At 41.4% G+C, this 15,578-nt stretch overlaps 1 non-coding gene across 1 annotated transcript; it reads left to right on the forward strand.

Moving 5' to 3' along the window:
• Window positions 1-2,034: 2,034 nt before the first annotated feature.
• Window positions 2,035-2,139, forward strand: LOC129465125 (U6 spliceosomal RNA). Its single transcript, XR_008651893.1, has one exon. It is a non-coding gene; the product is annotated as a U6 spliceosomal RNA (small nuclear RNA).
• The last annotated feature ends 13,439 nt before the right edge of the window (window positions 2,140-15,578 follow it).

Raw genomic sequence — 15,578 nt, forward strand, 5'->3', positions numbered from 1 at the left:
TGGAGACAGGGTCTTGCTCTATCACTCAGGCGGAGTGCAGTGGTGTAATCTCGCTTCACTGCAACCTCCACCTCCTGGGCTCAAATGATCCTCCCACCTCAACCTACCAAGTAGCTGGGATTACAGGCATGCACCACGATGCCTGCTTAATTTGCTAGAGAATTTGTACATGTGCTGCTGAAGTGAGCACAATTTGCTAGAGAATTTGAATTAAACATTGACACTTATGATCCTAGATTTTCTGATTTATATCAATTGGTTCACATTTAGTGTTACAAAGTAAAGCCAGGCTGGGCACGTGGCTCACGCCTGCAATCTCAGCACTTTGGGAGGCCGAGGCGGGTGGATCACGAGGTCAGGAGATCGAGACCAAACTGGCTAACACGATGAAACCCCGTCTCTACTAAAAATACAAAAAATTAGCTGGGCGTGGTGGTGGACGCCTGTAGTCTCAGCTACTCGGCAGGCTGAGGCAGGAGAATGGCATGAACCTGGGAGGCGGAGCTTGCAGTGAGCGGAGATCGTGCCACTGCACTCCAGCCTGGGTGACAAAGCAAGAGTCCATCTCAAAAAAAAAAAAAAAAAAAAAAGGAAAAGAAATTAAAGCCAAAGATTAGATAGCAAAGGCAAGTTGGAGAAATCCTTTAGAGGATCATGAATGGGCCTGCAATACTGCCAAAGTTTTACTAGCCACTATTCCCTTTGGTTTCTAAAGATTGGAAAAAATACAACAATGTAAATAAAATATTGATAAGGCTATAATGTCATACTATGAAAAATTTGAAAAACATTTAAATAATATTCAGGCTTATCAGAAGAAAGTTATACTAATCACCAAAATGATATTCTCCTTAACTCAAGCTTTGTAAATGGATTAAGTGAAGAATGGTCTTTTTATAACAAAAAGACAACGCCCTATTTGGGGAACCTCTCAAACTCATGATCTAGTTAATTTTGCTGATCAAATGTCCAGTACTCTAACCCAGAAATAAAAGGAAAGAGAAGTTAAGCAGGGAGGAAAAGCAAATAAGATCATGAGTTTACAATTAAAACAATTGTCCAACCAATTTGTAACCCCTAAACAGCCTAAAAAGTTCCCAAACTGACCTAATCCCCTGCTTTGCAATTACTGAAAAAAGGCTGAATATTTCAAAATGGATTGTAGAAAATTAAAATGGAAATGAGGGCAACAAGTCAAAGAAAAAGAATAAGGATGCTCTGAGGAAACCAAATGGACCTTTTCTTACCTCCTTATAAATAACTTAGGGAAGGTTAGAATTAATTTAAATGGAGACCAAACACAAACTCTTAATGACACTGGAGCTACATTATCAGTGATATATCTCACCTTATTATGAGGTTACATTCCTCAGAGTAAAAAACCAGTACAAATCATGGGTGAAACAAATACTCCTATATCACTATATCAATCTCAACCCTATAGTTTTTCAGTTAGCTCCCCTAGAGGGAACCTAACATGTCTTCCTCTTTGCCCCCTTAGCCTCCAACCATCTGATAGGGAGAGATTTCCTAGAGTTATATAATACTCACATATCTTTCTTTCAAAAGGGGGAAGGCCGGGTGCTGTGACTCATGCCTGTAATCCCAGCACTTTGGGAGGCTGAGGCTGGCAGATCATGAGGTCAGGAGATCGAGATGATCCTGGCCAACATGGTGAAACCCTGTCTCTACTAAAAATACAAAAATTAGCCAGTCATGGTCGTGTGCACCTGTAATCCCAGCTACTCAGGAGACTGAGGCAGAAGAATCACTTGAACCTGGGAAGCGGAGGTTGCAGTGAGCTGAGATCGTGCCACTGCACTCCAGCCTGGTGACAGAGCAAGATTCCGTCTCAAATGAAAAGGAGGGGGGATATATTTAGAATTAGAAGGTAAAATAGAATTATTAGGTCCAAAATTTTCTCAAATTCTGATGCTTTTACATCACAAATAGCAATTAATATTATCATGAAGGAAAGTAGATTGTTAAATAATGAAGAATTATGTAACAAGAGCTGTTAAAAATAGTACTTGAGTGCTTCCTTCAATAGCACATATAATAAAATTGGGATGACAGCGAAGATTAGCATGTCCCCTGCATGAAGATGATATGCAAATTCATGAAATGTTCCATATTTTATATTAATAAAAGTTTTTTTTAAAGATTAAAACTAGTACTTGATCAATTGTGATCAAAATTCTCCACCAATATTGGAAAAATTATCTTAGCTGCCCCAATTAAAATTCAAATAAATCCATCAAAACCTTTTCCAAACCTTAAACAATATTCTCTAAGATCAGAGGCATAGGAAGGGATAAGACCTATTGGATTATATGAAAAGAGGCTTGATTATTTTTTATACAAGCTCATACTCCAAACAGTAGAGGGTGGAGATTTGCACAGACTCTGAGGGCAATTAATAACATAGTCATTCCTCACATCCAATGGTTACCAAACCTGCATATGTGTTGACTGCCATCTCAACTGAAGGTGTGTTCTTTACTGTAAGAGACCTATGTGGCTCATTCTTCAGCATTCCTGTGGATAAAGATAATCAATTTCTCTTTACCTTCACTTGGGAAGATAGACAATACACATGAACAGTTATGCCTCAGGGATATACTGAAGAGTACAACTTATTTTTCACAAATATTAATAGCAGACCTTTCAGATGTTGACTTCCTTAAGAAATACACCTTGATACAGTATGGAGACAATTTACTTCTGTGCTCAGGAGATAAACAAACCTACATAGAGGATGGAATTTATTTATTACAATGATTAGTTTCAAAGGAACACAAAGCCTCAAAGAAAAAACTTCAATTCTGTCAAAAACAAGTAAGATATTTAAGTTACCTAATATCAAAGGAAAGCCTCTTTATCAATTCAGCTAGAATAAAAAGAATATTGGGCTGAGTGCAGTGGTTCACACCTGTAATCCCAGCACTTTGGGAGGCCGAGGCAGGCAGATCACGAGGTCAGGAGTTCAAACTCAGCCTGGCCAAGATGGTGAAACCCCGTCTCTACTAAAAATACAAAAATTAGCCGAGCACAGTGGCAGGCGCCTGTAATCCCAGCTACTCGGGAGGCTGAGGCTTGCACCCAGGGAGCAGAGGTTGCCGTGAGCTGAGATCGCGCCACTGCACTCCAGCCTGGGTGACAGAGTGAGACTCCATCTCAAAAAAAAAAAAAAAAAAAAAAGAATAAAAGGAATATTGGCCTTCCATACCCCCAAAACTAAGAAACAACTGAGAGAATTTTGGGAGTTAACAGGATACTGAGAAAACTGAATTCCAAACTTCTCCTTAAAAACTCAACCTTTATATACTCTTTTTAAATAAGGTAAACTGGACCCCCTGGAATGAACAGAGGAAAATCAGTTAACATTGGAAATTTTTGGTTTTTTTTTTGAGACGGAATCTTGCTGTTGCCCAGGCTGGAGGGCAGTGGTGCAATCTCAGCTCACTGCAGCCTCCACCTCCTGGATTCAAGTGATTCTCCTGCTTCAGCCTCCCAAGTAGTTGGGATTACAAGTGCATGCCACCACACCTGGCTAATTTTTGTATTTTTAGTAGAGATGGGGTTTCGCCATGTTGGCCAGGCTGGTCTCAAACTCCTGACCTCGGGTGATCTGCCCTCCTCAGCCTCCCAGAGTGCTGGGATTACAGGGGTGAGCCACCACCCCTGGCTAACACTGGAAGAAATTTAAGAGTCTTATAGATGCCCCAGTGTTAGGGTATCTAAATTGTAACATTTCATTTTCATTGTTTGTTCATGAACTGCCTTAGGCATTCTGACTCAAAAACATGGAGATCAAAATAGACTTGTAGGATACTATAGTCAACAACTGGACCCCACAGCTAAAGAACTGCAACCTTGCATGACAGCAATAACCGCTACTGTCCCTACAGCAACCAAACAAAGTGATAGGATCTCCCCTCACGGTCTTCATTCCACATTCTGTGGAAGCACTTCTCAACTTGCACCACATTTAACACTATTCAGTTAGTAGACTGGCTTCTCATAAAAAGTTCTTCTTTCTGCTCCCCAATCAATCTCCAGATGTAAAAGTCTAAATTTTTCTAAATTCAACTGCCCCTGCCTTCAGATGAAACACCACATGATTGCATACTCTTAACCAACCAGCTCCTCTCCTAGGATGGACCTGCAAGAAACCCTCCTTACTAATGCTGAGGTTATTTGGTTTGCAGATGGATCTTACTTAAAGGGTAGATCTGAAATTTACCACGCAGGTGATGCTGTAGTATCCTTGACTGAGGAAATAGAAAATGCGCATCTTCCAGGAGAGTCCTCAGCTCCAAAAGCAAAGTTAATAGCATTAATTAAAACTGTCAATTGGCAAAAGGAACAACTGCTAATATATATATACAAATAGCTGATAGGCTTTTAGAGTAGCTCATTACTTTGGAATGCTATGGAAATAAAGATGATTTTTAACCTCTTCTGGTCAGTCCACAAAAAAGAGACACCTTATTTCAGAATTATTGGAAGCTATATTATTGCCCAAATCATTACCCTTTATCAAGATTCCAAGCCATTCAAAGTCAAATATTTCAGAAAGCAAAGGAAATCAATTAGCAGATAGTACAGCAAAAAGGGCTGTACTAAGCGCATCTGAACAAGAAAACCCATTTTAGCTTTTAAGAAAGCACTTGATTTTGATATAAAATTAGCTCAATCCAAAGCTCCAAAAACAGAACAAGAAAATTGGGAAAGTAAAGGGGGAATGTACTTGTCTGAGACTGGGCTATGATATGGACCAAATGGTCTACTTATGCTTCCAACCAAATTACAGTTATCTTTCTTAACTCATGTGCATGATTTAACTCATTGGAGCCCTGATAAGATGATTGCTTGGGAAAAACAAGATTATTGGAAATCTCCAACTGTTGCTCATAAGGTGTATAATTGCTGCCACATCTGTCCAAAAGATAATCCAGGGAAACGTTTACATAGTTCTCTGGGTCATTTTCCTTTACCAGAAAGCCTAATTGAGGTATGGCAACTAGATTTTATTCAGCTACCAGGAATACAAGAATATAAGTATGTTCTAGTAACAGTTTGTACGTTTTGTCATAGGGTGGAAGTATTTCTATGCAGAAGAGCAACAGCCTTAGTGATAAGTAAAATTCTTCTAGAAAAAAATTATTGCAACGTGGGTAGTCCCTCTAGAACTTCACAGTGACAGAGGACAGATGTGCTCATTTTACTGGACAAATAATCCAGTCAGTATGTAAAATCTTGCTCATTCTCCAATGTTTCCATTTTGCCTATCACCCCCAGTCACCTGGGACAGGTAAATGCACAAACAGAATCACCAAAACTCAACTGGCAAAAATTAACCGAGGTTTTAAAAATTCCCTTGGCCAAGGCCGGGTGCAGTGGTTCACGCCTGTAATCCCAGCACTTTGGGAAGCCAAGGTGAGCGGATCACCTGAGGTCGGGAGTTCGAGACCAGCCTGACCAACATGGAGAAACCCCATCTCTACTAAAAATACAAAATTAGCTGGGCATGGTAGCTCATGCCTGTAATCCCAGCTACTTGGGAGGCTGAGGCAGGAGAATTGCTTGAACTTTGGAGGCAAAGGTTGCGGTGAGCCGAGTTCACGCCATTGCACTCCAGCCTGGGCAACAAGAGTGAAACTCCATCTAAACAAAAAAAAAAAAAAAGAAGAGAAATTCCTTTGGCCAAAAGCTCTTCCATTGGCTTTGCTTAACCTAAGATTGACCCTTTTTGGTAAATGTCAGTTGTTTCCATTTGAAATTATTACAGGCACACCTATTAAATTGTCTCTAGGAAACTGTGACTCTATGATATTAAAAGGGGATATGTTCTATTATTGCAGTAGCCTTATAAGGCAGCTAACTAAAAACTGTAAGTTAGTAAAAGACTCTTTCCACACTGAGCTCCCAGGAGACAAAAAAACTCAAGGACTATGGACTTCAACCAGGAGATTTTGTTGATTGGAAATGCTACTTTTAAAGGACTATGTACTTCAACCAGGAGATTTTGTTGATTGGAAATGCTACTTTTAAAGGACTCTTACCAATCAAGGTGGAAGGAATCTTATCAGGTACCCCAAAAACTCTTGTGCCAACCAGTGATTCCTGGATATATATCACCATGTAAAGAAAGCCATTTTGCCCATTTGGACTTCATCTCAAACCAGTGAGCTAAGATGGAAATTCTCCAGAACCAACAAGAACAAGAAAAAGATGACATCTGAGGTAGTCAGCTTTCCCAAGACACTGGACCAGGCCTGTATCTCTAAATGAATATTTAATTTTATTTTATTAAACTCATTTACTGCCGGAAAATGTTTAATGTTAATGATGACTAATAGATGGAGAAGGTGTTCACTTGCAAGTTCTCACCAAATTTCTTTCTTTTTTTTTTTTTTTTTGAGATGAAGTCTCACTCTGTCACCCAGGCTGGAATGTGGTGGCATGATCTCGGCTCACTGCAACCTCTGCCTCCCAGGTTCAAGCAATTCTCCTGCCTCAGTCTCCCGAGTACCTGGGACTACAGGTGCCCACCACCACGCCCGGCTAAGTTTTGTATTATTATTAGAGACAGGGTTTCGCCATGTTGGCCAGGCTGTTCTCGAACTCCTGACCTCGTAATCTGCCTGCCTTGGCCTCCCAAAGTGCTAGGATTACAGGTGTGAGCCACTGTGCCCCACCTATCAAATTTCTTTCTTTTCATTCCTAGTTCTTATGTTTTGCTGCCACTGTCACCAGCTATTGTCCATGAAGCAAATCTCTTCTTGGAGAGGCTCAGGACAATGCAAATGGATTAGAGAAAACACTTGTTGGGTGTGTGGTCTTATGCCCTTTCTGGTGGTTTTGGCTTAACATGGTGGATATCTCCTTTCCAAGAACAAGATTGGGTAGAATGTCAGAAATATATCCACAAAAATTAGCTGGGCATGGTGGCGGGTGCCTATAATCCCCACTACCCAGGTGGCTGAGGCGGGAGAATTTCTTTCTTTTTTTTTTTTTTGAGACGGAGTCTCGCTCTGTCGCCCAGGCTGGGGTGCAGTGGCGCGATCTCGGCTCACTGCAAGCTCCGCCTCCCGGGTTCACGCCATTCTCCTGCCTCAGCCTCTCCGAGTAGCTGGGACTACAGGCGCCCGCCACCACGCGCGGCTAATTTTTTGTATTTTTAGTAGAGACGGGGTTTCACCATGGTCTCGATCTCCTGACCTCGTGATCCGCCCGCCTCGGCCTCCCAAAGTGCTGGGATTACAAGCGTGAGCCACCGCGCCCGGCCTGAATTTCTTGAATCTGGGAACCAGAGGTTGCAGTAAGCCAAGATCATGCCACTGCACTCCAGCCTGGGCAACAGAGTAAGAAAAAGAAAGAAAGAACTATATCTGTATTTCTCAAGAATACTCATTGGTGCTTAACACTAGCATGACTAGAAATGATAAGTATCACTGGCCTTTTAATAATTTTTTTTTTTTTGAGACAGAGTTTTGTTCTTGTTGCCCAGGCTGGAGTGCAATGGCACGATCTTGTCTCACTGCAATCTCTGCCTCTTGGGTTCAAGTGATTCTTGTGCCTCAGCCTCCTGAGTAGCTGGGATTACAGGCATGCTCCACCACACTCGGCTAATTTTTGTATTTTTAGTAGAGACGGGGTTTCACCAGGTTGGCCAGGCTGGTCTCAAACTCCTGACCTCAGGTGATCTGCCTGCCTCGGCATCCCAAAGTGCTGGGATTACAGGTGTGAGCCACTGTGCCCGGCCAATCATTTTTTTTTTTTTTTTTTTTTGAGAAGTAGTCTCACTCTTTCACCCAGGCTGGAGTGCAGTGGCGTGATCTTGGCACACTGAAACCTCCATCTCCCAGGCTCAGTCTACAGGTGGTCACCAGCACACTCAGCTAATTTTTGTATTTTTAGTAGAGACAGGGTTTCACCATGTTGGCCAGGCTTGTCTCAAACTCCTGAGCTCAAGTGATCCACCCGCCTTGGCCTCCCAAAGTGCTGGGATTACAGGCATGAGCCACTGTATCTGGGCCTTTTAAATAATATTTTATAGGAGGCTGAGGCAGGCACATCACTTGAAGTCAGGAGTTCGGGACTAGCCTGGCTGACATGGTGAAACCCCATCTCCACTAAAAATATATATATATATAAAAATTAGCCAGGTGTGGTCATGCATGCCTGTAATACCAGCTACTACAGAGGCTGAGGTAGGAGAATTGCTTGAACCCAGGAGGTGGAGGCTGCAGTGACAGGAGATTACACCACTGCACTCCAGCCTGGGTAACAGAGCCGGACTCTGTCTTAAAACAAAACAAAGCAAAACAAAACTTTAAAAGCAAAGGAGCAAAGGACATAGGGACATAGGAAGGCTTTTCAGAAAAAGAGGCCAGTTCATTAGCTTTATGGCTGGTATTGCCCAAAATGAGATGTAAGACAACTCAATTTCAAGATAGTATAACACAAATTTGGGATGGTTTTATCTGGCTTACTCCCTATTTGGTCAGCTCAGTCAGCTTGCCCCTAAATGTTGAGAATGAAAGAATTACACTAAGGATACACAACCCAGTAGTACAAGAGATATGGGATGGATACTTAAGGAACAGTGCATCCACACCATTATATTACACAGTATTGATTGACATGCTACTGAAGGGGCACAAGTATTTACTGGTGTTAGGTACAGTAAGTTCCTTTTCAAAGAGTCAGCTTGTTCAGCTTCCTTGCTCCTTGTTCTCTATTTTCAAGCCTAATTTCCTCATTCTTTGTACCTCTCCTTGCCCCTAGTTACGGTAAATAACCTTCCTGCCAGCCCTAATCTGTAATTCGCATCTATCCCCTCAGCTACCCACTCTGCAATTGCTCGTCCCACCAAAACATCCTTCCACCTTTACTGTGCCCTAACATGACCAAACATGCCTTGTACTGTAACAAACAGCTTCTCTCTTCCCACCTAATTAGCCCTATTCAATTTTAAACAGTAGCCAACTGGGTCAGCTTAGTGTGGTCCGACTCTAGCCAGTGGGGAAAGGACACAGCTACAGGAGTTGCTACGTTAGAGATAAAAACTCCTGCCCTATCCCACTTGGTGTGCTCTTGTGACATGCCAGGCGCAAGTGACACCTTTCTGCAGAGGTAAATTGCCTTGATGAGAAAGCTTTTTGCTGGAGGGCTGATTCTTCTTTGCGGCACTGAGCATTTATTTCCAACACTGGCTATCTCCAAATTGTACATCTTGGCTATGTGGCATCAAACTATGGCCATGGTTACAACCAGGATTGTTAGAGCAGTGTTCTTTGCATTATGCCTGGGCACAAGATTGAATAATTTACAATCTTGTAAATTACAAAGCCTGCAAATCTTCTTCATTTATAATCTTATTGGGTTTGTTTTGTATTTCATTGGTATGATCAATTAGCTTCCATCTTTCTGCCACAATGGGGTATTGAAGAGGTCCTTTGGCATGTAAAGGCCCTAATCAATTACACAAAAAAGACATTAAATGATAGTTGCATGATTATCTTGTTATTAAACAATAAAGTTTCTCTTATGAGAAAGGCTGCATTGTTCAGGTGCAGTGGCTCATGCCTGTAACCCTGAAACAGGAGGTAGAAAGAAATTATTTAGATAGTAAGGGCAACAGAGTTCTTGGTGGAATTTCTCTTTTTAACAAAAAGCAGGCACAAAATTATTTCTTTTCTTACAAAGAGCAGCCTGAAAAAATCAAGCTGCAGACACAGATAAGCAAGCTGGAAGCTTGCACAGGTGAATGCCGGCCAGCTGTGCCAATAGAAAAGGGCTGCCTGGAAGCCAGGTATGTTCAACACGGAGGCCCCATATTTCCTTTTCTTTGTCACCACGTGTGTAGTAAAAAGGTAGGCAACAAAGCGCGGTGCGGTGGCTTACGCCTGTAATCCCAGCATTTTGGGAGGCCGAGGTGGGTGGATCACGAGGTCAGGGGATCGAGACCATTCTGGCTAACATGATGAAACCCCGTCTCTACTAAAAATGCAAAAAATTAGCCAGGCGTGGTGGCAGGCGCCTGTAGTCCCAGCCACTTGGGAGGCTGAGGCAGGAGAATGGCATGAACCTGGGAGGTGGAGCTTGCAGTGAGCCGAGATCGTGCCACTGTGCTTCAGCCTGGGCGACAGAGCCGGACTCCATCTCAAAAAAAAAAAAAAAAAAAAAGAGAAAAAAAAGGTAGGCAACATGGCAATGGCTGGGTAGAGAACCCATCTGCATCATAAAAGATTAGGGTGGGGCAGCCAGCTTCCTCAGGGTGCTATGCAAACGTCACACCTAGTCCTAACCAGTTCTTTGTGTGCTATGCAAATGACGCAATGGTCTGGCCTATCTCTCGTGCCCTATGTAAATCAGACACCTCCTCCTCAAACCCATCTATAAAACCTTCTGCATTTCATGGTGGTAGCAGAAACCCATTTGGGATCCCTCTGTCTGCAGAAGAGAGAGCTATTGTCTCTTTTGCCTATTGAACCTTCACTCTTAACTTCACTCTTTGTGTGTGTGCGTCCTAGTTTTCCATGGTCATTGGACAACAAATTACCCCAGGAAAACAACACCACTTCAAATCCCAGCACTTTGGGAGACTGAGGTGGGCAAGTCACTTGAGGCCAGGAGTTCCAGAGCAGCCTGGCCAACATGGTGAAACCCCGTCTCTACTAAAAATACGAAAGTTAGCTGGGCATGTGTCTCTACTAAAAATACAAAAATTAGCTGGGTGTGGTGGTGCATGCCTGTAGTTCCAGCTACTCAGGAGGCTGAGGCAGGAGAATCATTTGAGCCTGGGAGGTGGAGGTTGCAGTGAGCTGAGATTGCGCCACTGTACTCCAGCCTGAGCAAGAGAATGAGACTGTTTCAAAAAAAAAAAAAGAGAGAAAGGCTGCATTACAGAACCATATGGCTTTAAACATACTCACTGTATCCCCTGTGATAATACACGGGGAACCCATGTTATCATAAAGATGAAGTGTTGTGTTTCCGTTCTGGAAGAATCAGATAACATCACTAAATTAATGGCTGATATGAAAACCTAAATAACTAAACTTTAAGATCCTACACCCACTCTAAATGATTGGCCAAGAAGCAGGTTTAGATCTTGGTGAACTTTGCCACAGAAGCTCTTATGCATTCTTGGAATTATAAGCATTTGTTGTATTTTGTCCTGTTTTTGTCTGTATTACTTCTGTGGCATTTGTTTGCAATGAAGTCAACATACAACTGAAAAAACTAAAATAATGGTTGCTCAAAGAATTGCATTAATTGAAGATGCAACTATGTAGCCTGACTCAGGTCACAAAATCACTTCCTTCATGTTGCTTTAAATTCAGCCTACACCCCAATAGTTTTGTTGTTGTTGTTGTTGTTTTTGAGATGGAGTCTCACTCTGTCTCCCAGGCTGGAGTGCAGTGGCGCAATCTCGGCTCACTGCAACCTCTGCCCACCCAGTTCAAGTGATTCTCCTGCCTCAGCCTCCTGAGTACCTGGGATTACAGGCGCATGCCACCACGTCTGGCTAATTTTTATATTTTTAGTAGAGACAAGGTTTCACTATGTTGGCCAGGCCAGTCTCGAACTCCTGACCCCAGGTGATCTCCCCACCTCAGCCTCCCACAGTGCTGGGATTACAGGCATGGGCCACTGCCACGCCACCCCAACAGTTTTATTGCCTAACAAATTCCTCCTGCCATGGGATATGACACTCTAGGATGAGCCCACCTAGCAACACAGGACTAAGCTCCTGAACTTGAAAGGAACCAAAACTATTTGAGTTCATCTATGACGGTTTCTTCAAAAGGTCAGTGAAAGGAGGGAAATGTGAAATTAAATAATTCAAACTTAAAGCTGTTGGAACTTTAAATTATTCTGAGCCTTGAGAGGAATGTGGCTCTGTGGCCTGAGTCATGCCACATGCAGCTGCAACTTCTGCCTTTTTTTTTCTGTAAATAATTAGGAAGATTAAATATCACCAGAGAAAACACCCTCTCAGATCAGTACTCCTTCTCACAGAGTATAAAGTAATCTGCCTTGGAATGTAACAATCCATAACCAATCAAATCACCGTAATGCATGCACTGGTCTTTTAAGGAAAATGTAATCTGCTAAAATTTCTGTCTCTGCACGTATTAGTGAAACCTTAACTTCTCCACTCCGGAATGCTAATCCTGTTAGTTTGGAGTCAGTGTTTCTGGGTGGTCATCCTCAAGATTTGCATTCAAACAAACTGTGTTGTTAATGATATTTTCTGAATCTCATTATTTTTAAGGTTGACACTCCCAATCGCCTTTCTTAGAAAGCTGTTTAAGGATGTGTCCAAGCATTCACATATATGCACATACACTCACACACACACACACTCTCTCACACATAAAAAAAACTAAATTAAGAGGAGGATATTGGGATTTTGGAATACATGGGATTGAAGAAACAGAAGATCCAAGAGAGACAAAAAGAATTTCCTGGGTGATGGGAAATGGAAGTTCCAATACAACAATTAAGCAACAGGTCCACAGTGGAACCATCCATATTGGAATAGGAACATGGGGGCACTAGGAAGAGTCTAGAACTGAAGCAGGGCAGACAGTGATGTAATTCTTTAATTATCTGACATGTTTTGTATAAAGTTTAATTGAAAGTCATTTTACAGAGCTGTTGAGGGTGTGGAAATATTCAGCCGTCCAAAGAAAATTAAGAAACTGTCTTTAAATTAGGCAATCATTAACTCTAGAAAAAAACAAGTTGCATAAGGAAGGACATATAATCACGCTACTAGGCTCAGAAGTAAACTGCATACTACATATACACAGACAAAATTATAAAAACACTGAATATAAATTTTACAGATATTTGGGATTTTGGCCAGGCGCAATGGCTTATGCTTGTAATCCCAGCACTTTGGGAGGCTGAGGCAGGTGGATCACTTGAGGTCAGGAGTTCGAGACCAGCCTGACCATTATGGCAAACCCTGTCTTTACTAAAAATACAAAAATTAGCTGGGCATGGTGGCACATGTCTGTAATCCCGGCTACTCAGGAGGCTGAAGCATAAGAATCACTTGAACCTGGGAGGCAGAGGGTGCAGTGAGCCGAGATTGTGCCACTGCACTCCAGCCTGGGTGACAGAGCAAGACTCTGTCTCAAAAAATAAGTAAATAAAATACAAATAAATAAATAGATATTTGAGATTTTATTTTTTGGGGAAGGTGGTGAAAGGAAAAGAAAAGATATAAGTAAGCTAAAATCCTTATTACTCCTAACTGGAAATCAATGGATATGTCTACTGAGATGAACCAAGAGACAGCAGTATGTACACATTACTTAGAAATAAAAAAGTAAAATCAGTGAAAACAACTTACAAAAATTGAAATTAGTTACTTGGTGAATGGTGGCAGTAGGATAGTGAAGAGAAGGGGCTACTTTGTAAAAATCAAGTTTCATAATCTTTGATTTTTTTTTGAGACAGAGTCTCCCTCTGTCACCCAGGCTGGAGTGCAGTGGCACGATCTCGGCTCACTGCAACCTCTGCCTCCTGGGTTCAAGCGATTCTTCTGCCTCAGCCTCCAGAGTAGCTGGGATTACAGGTGCACACCACCACACCCGGCTAATTTTTGTATTTTTAGTAGAGATGGGGTTTCGCCACATTGGCCAGGCTGGTCTCGAACTCCTGACTTCAGGTGATCTGCCCCCCTTGGCCTCCCAAAGTGCTGGGATTACAGGCGAGAGCCACCACACTGGTCAATCTTTGATTTTTCATACTATTCAAGTATAGCACTTTGATAAAAAATAAAAGTTGATTAAAAATAATAATTATAGTTATTTTATATAATGGAAAAATTTATAGTTGAAATTATACAATATCACAAAATCAGAATTTTGAATTATAGTATTAATGCTCAGTTTAACACATGTAAAATTTTATTTAATCATATGAGTTATTACCACAAAGAAGACATGATTTGGCAAAGCCATTTTGCACTTTGTGATATGCTTTGTAAAACTGGAGTTTTTAAATTGTGATAATTAATTCATGAAGGGTTAAGGATTTTATTTCTGCTTTCTGAGGTTTATTAATATTTAAAGCCTGGGTATGTATTTGAAGCATAAAGAACTTTATCAAATTAAAGAGTGGCAAATCATTCCCCTTTGAAGAAAAATATTACAATTTGCATTCAAATTCCTTCCTTATCTTTTTTAAAGAGGAAAGACAGCATTAATTTTAGGTCTCATTATATTTACCATCCAAGAGTTTGCAAATGGAAATTATATCGAAATGATAAATGTAAGTCTGTTTATGCTTTTCCTGGATTAAACATATATGCACATACACATATATATATATATTTTATTTCTTTGAGATGGAGTCTCGCTCTGGTGCCCAGGCTGGAGTGCAGTGGTGCGATCTTGGCTCACTGCAACCTCCACCTCCTGGGTTCAAGCAATTCTTGTGCCTCAGCCTCCTGAGAAGCTGGAATTACAGGCACCATGCCTGGCTAATTTTTGTATTTTTTGTAGAGATGGGGGCTTCTCCACATTGGCCAGGCTGGTCTCAAACTCCTGACCTCAGGTGGTCTGCCTGCCTCGGCCTCCCAAACTGCTGGGATTTCAGGTGTGAGCCATCACACCTGGCCACACACCCATATTTAAATGTTAAGAAATCAGCAACAGTTATTTTACCCATCTGCAGTCTGAGCCCGATGATAGGACAGCCTTCTCTCCCTTCTCTTTCCTTTTTCCTTTCCTTTCCTTTCCTTCCTCCTTTCCTTCCTCATTTCGTTTTTCCTTTCCTTTCCTTCCTCCTTTCCTTTTTCCTTTCTCCTCTCCTCTCTTTTCCTCTTATTTATTCTCAATATTGGCTGGGTACAGGGAATATAAAAAAGGATGAAGTATTACCCTTTATCTGCAGAAATTATAATCTGATGCCACTGTACACAACTAAATATAAAACAATTTGAACACAGCGAGAACAAAGTACTATGAAAGAATCAGAATTTACAAGATGTCTGGGGACAGAGAACATTGTGCTGGGGCTCAGAACATACCACACCAAATATGACTATAAGAGACCAGAATATGCCACCCCAAAATATGCCTCCTTAGCATGTTGCTTATTTTGAGCTGGTTATTTTGAGAAACTGCAGACACAGGAGTATTTCTGAAAAGTTACCTTTAAAAAAAGAAATTTACATCTTTAAAGGCAGTCTCTATTTGTAAGGGTGTCTCTCTCTCTGCACCAGGGAAAAAGGGGGAGTAAATCAGTAGAGACTCATAACCAATGGGGAAGGCTTACATTTAAATCTGCACAAAAAAAACCTTACCTTTGTTTTATGATGTTTTCCAGACCTTTCCCCATACTCTTCTTTCTTTTTTTCCCGGAATGATGATATTTAAGCTTGAAGTTTAAATGCTTCTTTTGAGATCCACTCTAAATATTGACACATTTCTCAGCGTTTTCTTCCAAATATACATGAGGCATATACGGTAATAAACTGTTTTTCTCATGTTAATCTCTTCTTTGTTATAGGTAGCCCCAATTAAGACCTATTAAGGGTAGAG

Source organism: Symphalangus syndactylus, chromosome 16 (assembly GCF_028878055.3).
Source record: "Symphalangus syndactylus isolate Jambi chromosome 16, NHGRI_mSymSyn1-v2.1_pri, whole genome shotgun sequence".
Lineage (NCBI taxonomy): Eukaryota > Metazoa > Chordata > Mammalia > Primates > Hylobatidae > Symphalangus > Symphalangus syndactylus.